At 41.2% G+C, this 13,843-nt stretch overlaps 1 protein-coding gene across 1 annotated transcript in view; it reads right to left on the bottom strand.

Moving 5' to 3' along the window:
* The window catches only part of MED13L (mediator complex subunit 13L), a 168,895-nt gene that overhangs the window by 55,963 nt on the left and 99,089 nt on the right, over nucleotides 1–13,843 (bottom strand). The gene's annotated exons all lie outside the window — the stretch shown is intronic.

Genomic DNA, 13,843 nt, shown 5'->3' with positions numbered 1-13,843 from the left:
CTCTCCCTGCTTTGTAAGTTCAGCAGCACTGGCCTGGTAACAGTGCCCAGTAATTCTCAAGTTAACAGACACCACAATTCGTTTGCTCTCTCCCAGTTTAAATTCCTGCAGTCTCAGTCACAGGGATGCTCTCCAGACGTGCACACAGGCTCTGTCACCAGAGCCAGGGCACAACCAGGGTGTGTCCTGCCCATGTCTGAGCTATAGAAATAGAGCTCAGCCCAGCCGAGGCTCCTCCTCTGCTCTGCAGGGCCAGCACTGCCTTGTTTTTCCTGCCTGCTAATGTAGGTTAATGCACCCTTCTCCCCTTCACCCCATGGAGACTGAGCTATCATCCAAAGCAGCATTATATTAGATTAAGGCCATTCAGAAAAGAGATTCCTGGAAAAAAGACAGCAAACCAAAGGGGAAGAAGGACCACATGTCCATTTCTTGTTTTCATTAAGTTCACTCCATATGAAATTAAATGTATTGGTTTCATTCACAAAGCAAGTACATCAACAGGGGGAACTGTGGTTACCCAGGTTGTTCAACACAGAAATAATAATAAGAATATTGTTCTCAAAATATCAAAACTATTAATGCAGTTTTGATTTGTGCTGCTTACTGTGGGCTCCCCAAGGGAAAACGGGGTGATTTTTATGTCATAGATTCACACAACCTTTAAAAAGAAATTCAGATTCTCCAGGCATTAAATCCTTGTACCCTCTCTCCAGTGTGAGCAAAGTTTGGTTTATCTGGCAGGGGAACACCAGCACTGGGAGCTCTCCAGTGAGGAACCAGCCCTGCTCTCAGAACGTGGGAGCTGGGGACCTTCTGACCATCTCACATCCATTTAAAAGTGGTAACTGAAACAGGACTTGTAAGTGCTACAAGACTTGATCCCCCTCTAAATTAATTTCTTCCCACAAACCAAAACTTCTGATATCTTTACAGGATTATAAATCTATAATAGTAACTAAGGTATTTTCAATTACAGAACACAGGTGAGTCCTGATGGAGAGCTTTAATATTCCCAGGACTCACAGCTGAACCCTTAAATGTGATGGGACAACAGCACCACTGCAAAATGGAAGGAAATAATGCTAAAGTATACCCTGATAAAATTAAATAAAGAACCAAACCCCCTTATCCCCAAATGACAAACAAAGCCAAGAGCCTAAATCTCTCCAGATTACCTCACACAGCACACCTTGCTCAAGTACCAAGGACTGAGCATAAAATGCCCTTCACACTTCTAGGGAAGAGCACAAGGTTTAATGAGCTACACAGAATGGAGACAAAGTTTTAAGAGACCTGAACCTCATTTTACAGCATGGTCTCAGAGAAAATTTGTTCTCCTTTGCTGTATGGTGTGTAAAAGAGCCTGCAAAGGCTGTAAACACCTCCTAATGCACACTGAAATTTGTGCTGTAAGCCTGCTGCCAGCTGTCCTTTAGGAGGATGGCTGCACAAAATTATTTCACATGCGTCCATTATGCAGCATGATCACAATTAATGGAATAAATTTTATGATTCAAAACAAATTAAGCAACATGTAGAAAATTCTAAAACCATGAAAAATGCATTAATTTATTCATTGCCATGCATTTGTGATCTTTCCACTTTTGGAGTACAGTTTAATTGACTAGTTTAGAGACCAATTAATCCCTTTACATTTAAGTCAATCACTGAATCCTCTCCAAATAATTTAGCTCCTACATGCTGCCTCCCATTTGATGTCCCTGGAGAGTGACTGCAGTTGAAACAGGTGGCACACAAATCACATTTAGGAATGGAGAAAGAACTGCTCTAGCAGGGATACAAAGCATTAAAGATGCACAATTCAGTCAACCACGTTCACTCCCTGATCTCCACTACTCCCAATCACATCCTGAATGTTTGGGGGGCCTTAAATGACAATTGCAGGTCACACATAATTATTTTAATTTTTGTTACTTTCTAGTCCTCACCCACCTACTGCTCCTCTCTACATTTTTTTTACAAGGCACATGGAAATAATTCAGTGTCAAGGATAGGGAGAGATGGATTTGTCACCAAGGGAATCATTCCTCAGGAGGGGAACAGAGGTATTGGACACCAAACCAGTAACCTCCAGCATCACAATCTCAAGAGGAGGGAAAAATCCCAACATATGGAGTTTTTTAAGCCTATTAAAACCATTCACAATCTCACCAATATTGGAATGGGACAGGACCTTTTATTGTCTCACAAAATAAAACCTTGAAAGGTGTCAGAATGAAGGTAGAGTTTCTCTATTTAAATAATAAAGTAAATCTGAAAATGAGCCAGGGACTTCACTCCTTCTATAAGGTGTTCAACCAAGAAAAAAAGCTTGAAAAGAAAAATTATTTCAAATAAGCTAGGACCAGCTCCTGAAACCACATTAAGCCCAAGTAGAAATGAAAGTATTATTTTTGCACATAAATCCAAAACTTATTGCATTTTAAACATTTACATAGACACATAATAAACAAATTATCTGAAACCTAAAGAAAGTATGCTCCAAGAACACAATTCATGAAAAATCATGAGAAGGAAAAATAATTATTCTTGTATCAAATGTAAGATTTTGTGTTTTCAGTTCCACCAAGTAATCTTAGAATATAAATTATTTTCTGCCTCATTTTCTTCTTGAATTAAGAACAAGTTTCTGCCAGAAAATGAAAAGAAAAAACCCTAACCCCACCAGTGCAGAAAACACTTCGGCAGTGAAAAGTATTTTACAGAAATGCCTGAAATACCAATTCTGTGTCTTGGCAGGACTGAAACTCCACCCAAGGAGTGAACCAGACCGAGCTCTGGTGGCCAGCACCCACCCACCGTGGGCCACTAGCACAGAGTGAGCCCAGAAAAAGGGAAACCAGGACCTTTATCCATGCCCCACCTCCAGCAGTTCCTGATTTCTCCCTTCTGAGACCTGGGGGAGCTTTGTGCAGCCTCAGGGGCTCAGCCCTGCAAGCCCAGGGCCTGTGCCCTGGCCTGTGCTGCCAGATTCTGCCTCAGGATCTCTGCCAGGCCAAACAACTCCTGAGGCAGGAATGTGCTGCAGCCCTGCTCTGTGCTCAGTTCTCACCCACGGACACAATTCAATATTTCAGACTTTCAGGCTTCTTCTGTGGTGCTGCCTGTGCTGGTGGCACAGGTTTGTGTGATGTTCAGAATGACTTTGACCCAAACATGGATATAAAATTAAAGAAATTCCTCTAAAAGCTGGATTAGCCTATTAATTGCCAGGCAGAAATGACACTGCTCTGCCATGGGTAATGCTGAGTATCAGTGCACAGTGCAAACCCACATCCAGACAGCATGCAGGGAAAAAGCCACACAGCTTGCCCTGATCTTCCAACCACACCTCTTCTCAGCAGACTCAGCATGGGAAGGGAATGTACCCACAAGGAAAAGCTGAGCTCCATGAACTCAGCTGTTAAAAGGTAAAGTGACTCCATAGTGTTCAAACTGTTCAAGTTGACAAAACTTAGCTCTGACAACCCCTAAAACATCATTATCTCTAACAGGTCACCAAGATTTGGCAGGATTTTCCTCAAGGTCAGACATTCTCTTCAGGCTTTCAATTAAATGCTGTTAATTTTTGACTGAATTGTAGGGTGAAGGAAAAGCAAATAACCTCTTCCCAATTCTGGTTCTTCCACGCTCAACCTGGTCACTTAACAGGCTGCCAAAATTTCTGGACATTCAAACTCCAGTGTGTGCTACAGCTATGACAGCTACCATCCTATTCCTGAAGGTTCCAGGAACAGAGAAAACACAGGATTTAGAGTGAACATGGGAGAAGGGAAATGAGTTAGACTGAAATCACAGTGATATCCCTCACTGTAGTCTGCACCTTCAGGATCCAAATTTTTCCTGTCTAGCCCAGAGAAACTGTCTCACACTACAATTAACAAATGGAACCACAAGAAAAGGAATTTTATATCCATTTCCTCTCCTCTTTCTTAACATCTACTGCAGTCTCTGGTGGCTCTTCCAATGTCTCTGTGTTGGCACATCCTGCCCTCTGTGGGGTGCACAACTGTTCTGTGCCACGTGCAGCTTTACCCCATCCTCAATCTGCTCTCCAGGGAGATCTACCAGCCCTGAGCTGCACCCACCTCTGCTCCAAAGGGAAGACAGCTGAGAGCAGAAAACAAATTCTTTGGTAACACTGAATAGCTCTTTTTCACCCCAGGCACCTGAAGACAGGCAAAGTCTTCACAATATTGTGTTTAGCTGGCCTGTGAAAGAGGAGGTGGCTTCCTTTTGAAAATATTCTGGTAAATGGTGGGACTGGTCACCAGCCTGATCCCTATCAGAAAACACGAGCAGGTTTTTGAGGGTGTGAGCACAATAGGCTGCAAAATCTCAGCACTGTTCCCACAGAGATGTCAGGTCTCTGGACACAGGCCTGGCTCAGGCTCCCTTGTTTCAGCACAATCAGCTACTGCAGGGGATACATTGACAATTCCAGAAAAAAGGACCTGTAAATGCAGGTGAGCAGGAGAGCAGAGAGGGAAGTCAGAGTGAAGGTTATTTATAGTGCATGGTCTTTTGTGTGGAATTGGTTGGAAATGCTAAGATTGAAGATGAATGAAGTAAAAAACATGCAAATTATTCTCCTTTTTCCCCCAGTAGTCAGGCTGCCCACCCAATCTACCCATCAGCAAAACAAAAGCCTTCTTTGTTGATGCTCAGTGACTTATTCAAAACTCCCTGTGTAAAATGAGATGTTTCAGGTGCTGCAGAAGGTCTTGAGAAGCAGAGATACCATTATTTACTGGTGGCAGTGGTTACATCACACAAAAAGGTACCACTGATGTCCTTTATTCTGTCTCAAAAGTTCCCTGACCTCACTGCCCTGGAAACAGCAGAACTGGCCTAGGGACATGTCCTCCCCAAGAGAACAGCAGCAAGGGCAAGGCCACACTTGCATTTCATTCCTTAATTGAAGTCTAACATGTAAGAGGAAATTGTTCCCCCAAAAATCCACGGATTTAATAGAAAATGGCCAAAAATACAACAAGAATGCTTAAAAGTGCCATGAACATCACCCTAAAAGAGTCTTAGCCCTGATTTTCTTTTAAATTATTTTAAAGCAATTAATCAGCAAGAGAAGATTCTCTTAGCGGTCCCACTGAGAAAAAAATTCTGAATGGACCTGACATTTTCTGGGCAGGCAGAAAACATGACCTGTAAAATAGGCTACCAAGTTAAGGAGACACAGAGCAAAGGAAAACACTGAGCTTGTAAAATATGTTTCTTTTTAGAGAGGGGAAAATCAAGATCCTTATTCTGGAAAGTGGAGTACAGCAGTTCTGTTGGTGGGGGTTTGCTGTGCTTGGGTTTTTTTGAGGTATAGGTACTGTGAATGCAGATTCAGAGTAAGTCAAGTGTTTGCTAGAAAGAAAATCACAGGAGTGCTTTACATCCAAGAGCAGGGAACGTGTCATGAGCTATAAAGGATCCGCTGCACTCCTGCTGGGAACTCTGCTTGTTCCACACACCATTCCTACAGTTACATCTTATTTTGTTACTCCCTCAAAGAGCAGACTGCAGAAAGCACATCCCTGGGAACTGCACCTTCCTCTTTGGCAGAGAAGACAAAATAAACAATCCCACTGTAGCGCTTCTTGTGTCACTGATGCAATTGCCTGTTTGTATTTTTAACAGCACTGGCAAAACAGAAATTACAACTGCTCTTAAATAATAGTGTAAGCCCAACAATAGTGTAAACAAAAGGTTTTGAATGTCTTAATTCAATATTTAGCAATGAAAAACTTATCACATACCTACACAGAGCAGAGAAATGCCACATCCAACTCTAAGTACTTTGCAACTTCCTATATACAGCAATAAATCCACATAATGGAAACATGAGGAAAAATACTACTGCTCCTGGATGAGAGAAGCTAGAGACAAATCAGTTTAAAGAAAGCACCTGAAGAACTGGCTGAAGAAATGTTTTCTAAGAAACAACACATGCTGTTTCAGCAAAGAAAAAACTGAAGGTTCTGCCATTATTCTACTTTCAACAAAATTAGGAGTCAAAAAGGTAAAACGAAAACAAGCCTCTAAAATTTGTCATTAAGTTAAGATGCTACAGTAAGCAATCAAGCAACATGCCCAAATGGAAGAAAATGGTTTTTTCTTCTCTCTCATCCTGTTTCAAGAACAAAATCCAAAAGCAGATGTAGGAAATCGCTCTTTAGATCCATCCATAAAGTTACACTCATGCTGTCTGACTGCAGCAAGGCAGAGATAATGGCATTGGGGCAGGAATCTCTTTAGGATGTGGCCAACACTGCAGACAGGAACAAGACAAGCAATGAGCAGCCTCCCACAGGGTTTTGCTTCAGCTTGGTTCCCACTGCAGCACTGGCTGGCAATCCTGACCAGCTCACAAGGCAGGGCTGTCACCTCTCAGGTATCTGTGTTCTTGGCATTTACAGGAGACCTAAACACTACCCAACCCAATAAATAGATAAAAATCTGCTCCTTCATTAGTTTTCACTGGAGCAGGACTCCACGAGAATCAAATTCCTACCCATGGAAGAGAAAAGGCTGAGTACATGAATGAATGAACTCAAAGAATTTCTGCAAAAACAGAAGATTGGCACTTTAATGAGAGAAATGAGAGCCTTGAAGGGCAGGCTGGATGATTAAAAGACTGGAGCTGGGAAAGGAAATTGATTTATATTCTCATCTCATCAATGTAACTTCTGGTCAAACACAACTACTTAGACTTAAGTACACAACTCCATCTACATTTCTCAGTGAAATTAAGTTTATTAGGCAACTTCATAAGGTCCACAGAGAAGTCAAATTAAGCAAAAAGAAACCAAGGAGCAGAACATTTATGATCTGGAGGAAGCAAAAGATCACACACCGTGTCCCAAGTGCAAACGAGCAGAAGCAGCAGTGCAGCAGCCTGAAGTTATTAAATGTTATTGTGCTTCCATCATCAGCAACAGGATTGGACAGGAATCACTCAAACTTCAGAAAGAAGGGAAGGCCCCCATGCCCAACACAACCCCCCAGCTACATTAACCAGAGGCAAGAGGGATTTCACAGCCTCTTGGTACTCCAGTGGCCTAAAGATCCAAGTACCTCCATTTCTTATGCATGCTGTGAACTACAGCTTCCCTCTTTCACACACTAAGACATTTTTAAGACAGGCTTTCAGAAGAAAAAAAAATTCCCTGAGAGTACCAAAGAACACAGTCCTTATGTAAAAATTAAGTGTAAAGTTATCATTCATTAACATTAAAACCCATCAAGTGAGAGGTTTTGTCACACTGGCCAATAATCCCTAAGTGACAGAAGCTGTGAACATTTTCTATTCAGCCAGCCAGCAATTTGCAGCAAGTACCAGCAATGAGACAATTTGCTTCTGTCCGTGCATCTGAATCACACAGAAATTGCTAACATCACATAAAAAGCTACACTTTTATATTTTACAGAAATGGAACTTTCAACAGGTATCTGCTAGAGGAAGACACATTTCCATGATGGAAACGGAACAATGTGTTTGTGAAATTACTTTTGTCACACCATCAGCTTCAAAGGGAGATCTGCATCCAAAATCCAGCAGGAATCTCCTGTTGTTTTGCCCCAGCAGGAGTAGGGCATAAGTTCTGTAATGGCTGGAAACTGTCAGCTGAATGTGCCATGGATCCTTCTACAAGGAAGTTTGAGTGCATAGTGATGGAACACGATATTCTTATTCCAATCACACAACCAGTCCTGCACCAAGCTTCCAGGGAAGCTGTTCTTTCTGGGACTCCTAATAATATCCAGAGTGACTTCAGAGATTCACAAGCAGCTCCTCTCATTCCAGACTTCTTGTCACTTCTGACTCATTTCACTGATTTCTTCTTGGGGAAAAAAGCCCCACAAAAACATCAAGAGAACAAATACAATGACCCAGCTTAAGCTGAGATGAGCATGGAACACTTTGAGAGGCTTTTTAGGTGTAAAACTCCTACCAAAGCACAGCCAGCCCTTGAGAACATTGCTGATGCAAGGAGCAGAGCTCCAACCTGTTTTCTCACAGAGATGACGATGCTGGCAAAAGCTCCACAGGAAATTAATCTCTATAACCCAAGAGTTCCCTTCTTCTGTTAATACAGAAGACCTTCTTAAGACCTGCTTTAAACTGTTAGAATACAATATTTTTTGCAAATTGAAGCTACACCAACATCAGGTTTGGTGGTTTCCATTTCTTCATAAGCCCCAAGTAGAGAGAGATTTTTCAGTAGTCCTACTTGTTGGGTCACTACAGTCACCATCTGAGGTGGGAAGGGTGAAGTGCTGCTGAAAACAAGACATCTCTCTTAGGGTTTTAAACAACTTGTCAGTAAAAATATACATACACTGATCCCACAGAGTACAGGTGAGCTGTAAGGATAAGTTCAGCCAAGTGAGAAAATACATTTTCTGGATTCCATACAGCTTCATTTTTTCTTAACCGAACAATACCAAGATTCTCAAAGTACCTAAAAACAAGTGTCTCATGAGAACTTTGCAGTTAACTGTGTTTTTCCTCACAATTTTTCCTTCTATAACATAAAGGCTGATGATAAGTAGTGCAATAGCAATCTTAGCTAGCCCTGAAATTTCCATTTCTAAACTTCTCTCCATAAAGCGGAAAGGATTTCAATTTTCCAGCAGCCATGGGAATTCAGAGGAGCAGGAAGGGGGGGAAATCATTTCAGATAGATGTCAAATTTTATCACACGTGGAAGTCTGAATGAAATCTAAATCTAGGAAAATTATTTAGAAAGAAGACACAGTATGGTTTTGTATAAAACTACATAGATTTAATACCAAGGTAAGACACTGCCAGCAAATGGCTTTAGCAGGTTCTGTTTTTCTTGTGTTGGGATCAATTCATGAGCTGAGCACAAGGGAAGACTTCCTTCAGGGTTGAAAGGGTAATTTAGTTTCTATGGTCCATTAATTTCTTGGCTTCTTTCCCCAGCCTGCTCATTAGTGTGAAGTGCGGTGACGAGGTTTAGAATATGGAAGTCGAAACGGCACCTACAAAATTTCTTCACACAATGATTGCAAAACATCTATCAGAATCAGCAGAGCTTTGAGATGTTTTGACCTAGAATTCAGACTGCTGGCCTGCATCAATAACCATTTCTACCTTTAAAGATGGCACCAAGTCAGTTAATGACATTATTAATGGCTCCTCACTATTATCCATCAGCGTTTGCTCCAGCAGCCTCCAAACAGACAAACTAGTTTTACTTTAGCTGAATTAGTAACAGATGGAGGAGATGCATTACCCTCAATCACAAGGTTAAACAGATAATTATGAAAAAACACCCGCAAATCTCAGATATTATCTGATCCTATTAATGGTGCAGGCAACGGAGTAACACGGAGCCCAGCAGAGGAAGCAGGAGAATTATTTAGGTCACTTGAAGAAACAGATTTCTCTCTGATTTCTTTCTTTCCAGAAGCACAGACTGCAAGTGAAGCAGCCAAATTTGGCAGCATGGAGGCAGATAGAAATCTGGGTGTAAGTTCTAGACTCTCAGGGAAAGCTCCCACTCTGCAGCAGCACTTCCCTGGATTAAACACTAACAGGGTTTGACCCTTCCCTTCCAGAGGGCAGGATGAAGAGGTTTATGTTTCATTCTGCTGGCCTGTGTAAGCCAACCCTGCCTTACACCTTTCTATTCTCCATCTGTAACACACAAACAAGTGCCATCCCTTCCCACATGGAATTAAGTGGTTAAAAAAGTATAACAACATTAAAGCATAACCAGAAAAAAATGTAGGACTGTTCTTGATGCTATTCCTGGACTTCAGGGCAAGGTTGTTCAATTTCTTTTTGAAGAAAAGCCTCACTTTTTGAAACCTATAGTAAAAAAAGGTAAAACTCACAAACTAATAATTCTTTTATTAGAGCCCACCTTAAATCTCAATATTTAAAGTTGATTCTCAGCAGAATAAAGGAAAAGTTTGAGTAAAACCAGACATACATTAAAAAAAGTTGAATTCAACCACTTCCTAGGACTTGGCTGTTTCATTGACAGCACTTGATGCAAGAATATAAACTTCACTAATTCCTGCAAGCCAAGGTGTCCTGCAAGTTGCACCATTCCTGACTGCAGGCACCTGGGTGGGTGCAAAGCCCACCCCAGTCCTGGAGGAAGTGTCTGCTCCCTGCTCTGAACAGAACCCTGCCTGTGTTTTCCTCAGGGGAGCTTTCTGTGACTGCCTGGAGGCCAATCCTGTGTCACTGCTCCACACAACACTTCAGTACACCTGATGGTGGAGAGGCAGATATTAAATAAGAACTCTGCACAGGGATAATTTATTTCTTTGGAAAAGAATCAGACTAGGTAGTTCTTTTCTTACTTTCAACAACACTCTCCCAATATTGAAATAGCCCGGGTGGAACAGCTCAGCTCACATTTTTGAACCATTAGAGAATGTTTTCCTAGTGCTCCTGTTGAAAGACAAAATTTTAATAAAATCTGTAAGATTCTTCAGATGCTACTATCTGTTAAGAAGACTAGGTCAGAGCAAGTAGCAGACAAGAAAAATCTAAATATTGACTTAAATCTATGTTACCTGGCCATAAAATTGACACATAATATTAAGCTTCTAAAAATACAATTAGATATTTGAAGTGCTCCTTGAAATGCAAGCTCTACTGTGTGCACTCTGCCAGCAAAGTAATCCCATGGAATCAATTAGAAAAAAGAAATACAACTGTGAGGAGACCATGGCATTTATAAATATACATACAGAGCTACATACACAGTCATTTCTCAGCAACCTCAAATAATCACCAGGACAAAATCTAAAGGTCACCAGGGGAGTAGGGAGGAAGCAGCAAACTCCCTTCATCCTGGGAGGAAACCCAGCCAAGGTTTTCCATACACACTGTGTACTTTGGAACTCATGTCATGGTGGGAAGTGTCAAGTTTGCAGAGGTGCATGGCTGGTAGCAGATAAATTAATCCCAAAAATATGTGAATATAAGCATTTAGCACAAGACAGAAAGACAGGAATACACAGTTCCTGTTTCTAAATGTGTTGGTACAGCAGGAGGGGTTTTATTAATACCCATTCAGGATTGCTGAAGGGCTTTGCAAGTGGAAATTCCAGCAGTGAATTAGGCAGCTTAGATGCTGGCTAAGCCCTCCCATCACACAGTCTTCTATCCCAAACATAGCTAACACCTCCCTGAGGATGCAGGCCAAAAGTTTCCCAATTTTAAACAGAGCCATGGTTGCACACTCAGATCAGAAAGCTGGAGGATCCCTGGCAGCAGACTGGGCTGGGAAAATAATCTCTTTGAAGCTGCTCATGAGTTTGGAATGTACAAATGAAGACTGTACCCTAATTCAGCCAGACAGGGAAGGCAGGACATAGCTTTAAACAATCATGTGGTTACAACGGCTTCACTGGAATGTGATAGTCTGAAATTCTGTGCAGCTCAAGTGTTTTTAAATAAGAACTTGAAGGAATCCAACCACAGGGAAGGAGGCAGAGCACTCTCAGACCAGCACACACAGCCCTCTGTACCTGATGGCACAGCTGAGGCACTCAGAGAGCAGCTCCCAGCCCTTGCCCTCCCAGGTCAGAACTCCCTGCACTGCTGGGTGCTGGTGCTGCTCCTGGGAGGAGCTCACCCCCAAAGCCAGGCTCTGAGCACTGCCCTGCCCAGCTCTCTTCACTTGTCATTACTCACAAGGCTTCCTTCAAACCTACAGCAACATTCTTGTATTTCCAAGAAACTCACTTGAAAGAGAAAAACTTAAACAGTGGTTAAGTATTCCTTTGCTCTACAATTATTAATATTTTAGGACAAGTCTTCTGTTGTGTTTGGGGTTTGTTTGTAGTTGAAAACACCAAGTTTTAGGGTGTACTGGTACAGTAGATCTGTGGTTGGGGTTTTCCAGCCCCAATCTACACAAGCATAATTTAATTTTTCAAACAGACCTTAGTAAGGTTTTATAAGTAACCCCAATGGAACTGTTGTCATACAAAAGGAACTGAGAGTGAAGTATTCACCACATATTGATCTTAAAGTGATTCCACTAAGCTTAGGAAATTTAAATTAATTCTAATGACTGTTATTCAGGTTTTTTATAGAAAAAAAATCTACAGAAAAAATATTCATTTATTCAACTACAAAACAGAAAAGAGGCTCTGTATAAGCATTTTGGTTTTTAACTAAAAATATCTGAAAACTATTCTCCTTAACAAAAAAATCTAGTTAAAAACAAGAGCAGCAACACATATCTATCTATAGCAATGATGTAATGTGTGTGCATATGCAGCAAGGATCTACAGGCACAGTCCAGCATCCGTAGGCATCACATTTTTGGACTGCTTTTCCAGTTTATTTCAGTGTAATAGGCCTCTCAACTAATAAACAAAGCAAAAAAACAACGGCCTGTTAAAAAGATAATCACATGCAGATATGCCATTTGTATTAAGGCAGAACTTGAATCTCATTTGATCAGAGCCATTCTTTGGAGCATGGAAGGAGCCATCTCCTAGCTAGAAAAGCCATTATCACAGGAAATCCTTTGACTTCACTGACAACACAGATAAAAGCACCTCATCGAGGGTCAGGTTTGCATGGTCAGCAAAAAAGAAAGTAAAACCAGCTTTCCACTCCCCCTTCTCCTGGGAAGGCTGAATATTAGGCTATTAGGTAGTCAGATACATTATTTTATAGCTTGCAAAGCCCTTGGGTAATAAAGAATGAGTGCAACTGCCACAGGCAGCTTTACAGGAAATTGTGTGAAACAATGACAGATGCTCCAGAATTGTTTCAAAACAAGAAAGCCAGGAAGAGCAGTGTGTCAGCTCAGGGGTTTTGCCCACAAACCATATTCTCTAACATGCTGACAGAAACTGTGTGCATAAAATCTGTGCTTGGGATTATGTGCATATGCATACAAACAGCCCCATGAATGCAGAGCTAAATAATTCTATCCATAATTAAACATTTCAACAAATATGTATTTCTATTGCCACGCTCAGAAACAGGTGGATTAGCCTCACTCATTTAACAAGAATTACTTGAGAAGCTACAAAGGAAAGTAAACAGGAGTGACAAAATTAAAGCTTTCCTATTGAACTCCCGTTGGATTTAATATATCCTTTACTCACTGAACGCAGGACTTACATCACAAACCAACTTCAGAGCTAGATTTTAAAAGCAATTGATTGCTGTTAGAGGGAAAAAGACACCAAGCAGGATCTTGAAGAAACAAATAATGCCCAATTCCCACTGACAGAAACATGAAGAGGGTGCCTAACGGTGCCAGCAAACCCTACAAGCAGCTACCTGCATTATTAAATCACAGACACGCTCTTAACTGCCTCCAAACCCAAGATTTTTAACTACGACATAAAAATCTCTTACAGATTTTGGAACAGTAGCACAGAGATGATTCTTTCACCCAGCCCAGGTGGCAATCTGCTGCTTTTGGCACAATGACACTGATATTATTTTGCACTGCCATCTGACTGTTTAATAAATAGGGCTGCTTCTCTGTGATCTCCTGGTTGGTTTGTGTGTGTAACTAACCACATCTTTGTCTTGCTTAATCCATGTTTACATTTCCAGTGTGCTTTTTACTACAACTGCTTTAAACAATTTATTTGGTTTGACACGCTACCAGCGCAGTATGTAAAAATTCACTTCACTGGCTTTTATAGAGACTTTTAGAAAAAGTAATAATATTTAAAAGCTTAACAGTAAAATCACATCAATAAAGTCAGCTCAGTACTTTTGCAGACAAAGCAGTGGAATTCCAGTGGAGGATGCATCCGGTGAAATCACTGCAGCATTGCCAACTGCCTA

Source organism: Agelaius tricolor, unplaced genomic scaffold (assembly GCF_023055355.1).
Source record: "Agelaius tricolor isolate 1412-34295 unplaced genomic scaffold, bAgeTri1.0.p SCAF_20, whole genome shotgun sequence".
Classification (NCBI taxonomy): domain Eukaryota; kingdom Metazoa; phylum Chordata; class Aves; order Passeriformes; family Icteridae; genus Agelaius; species Agelaius tricolor.
The sequence above is the reverse complement of the archived record's forward strand: the minus strand, read 5'-3'. Positions and strand labels throughout refer to the sequence as shown.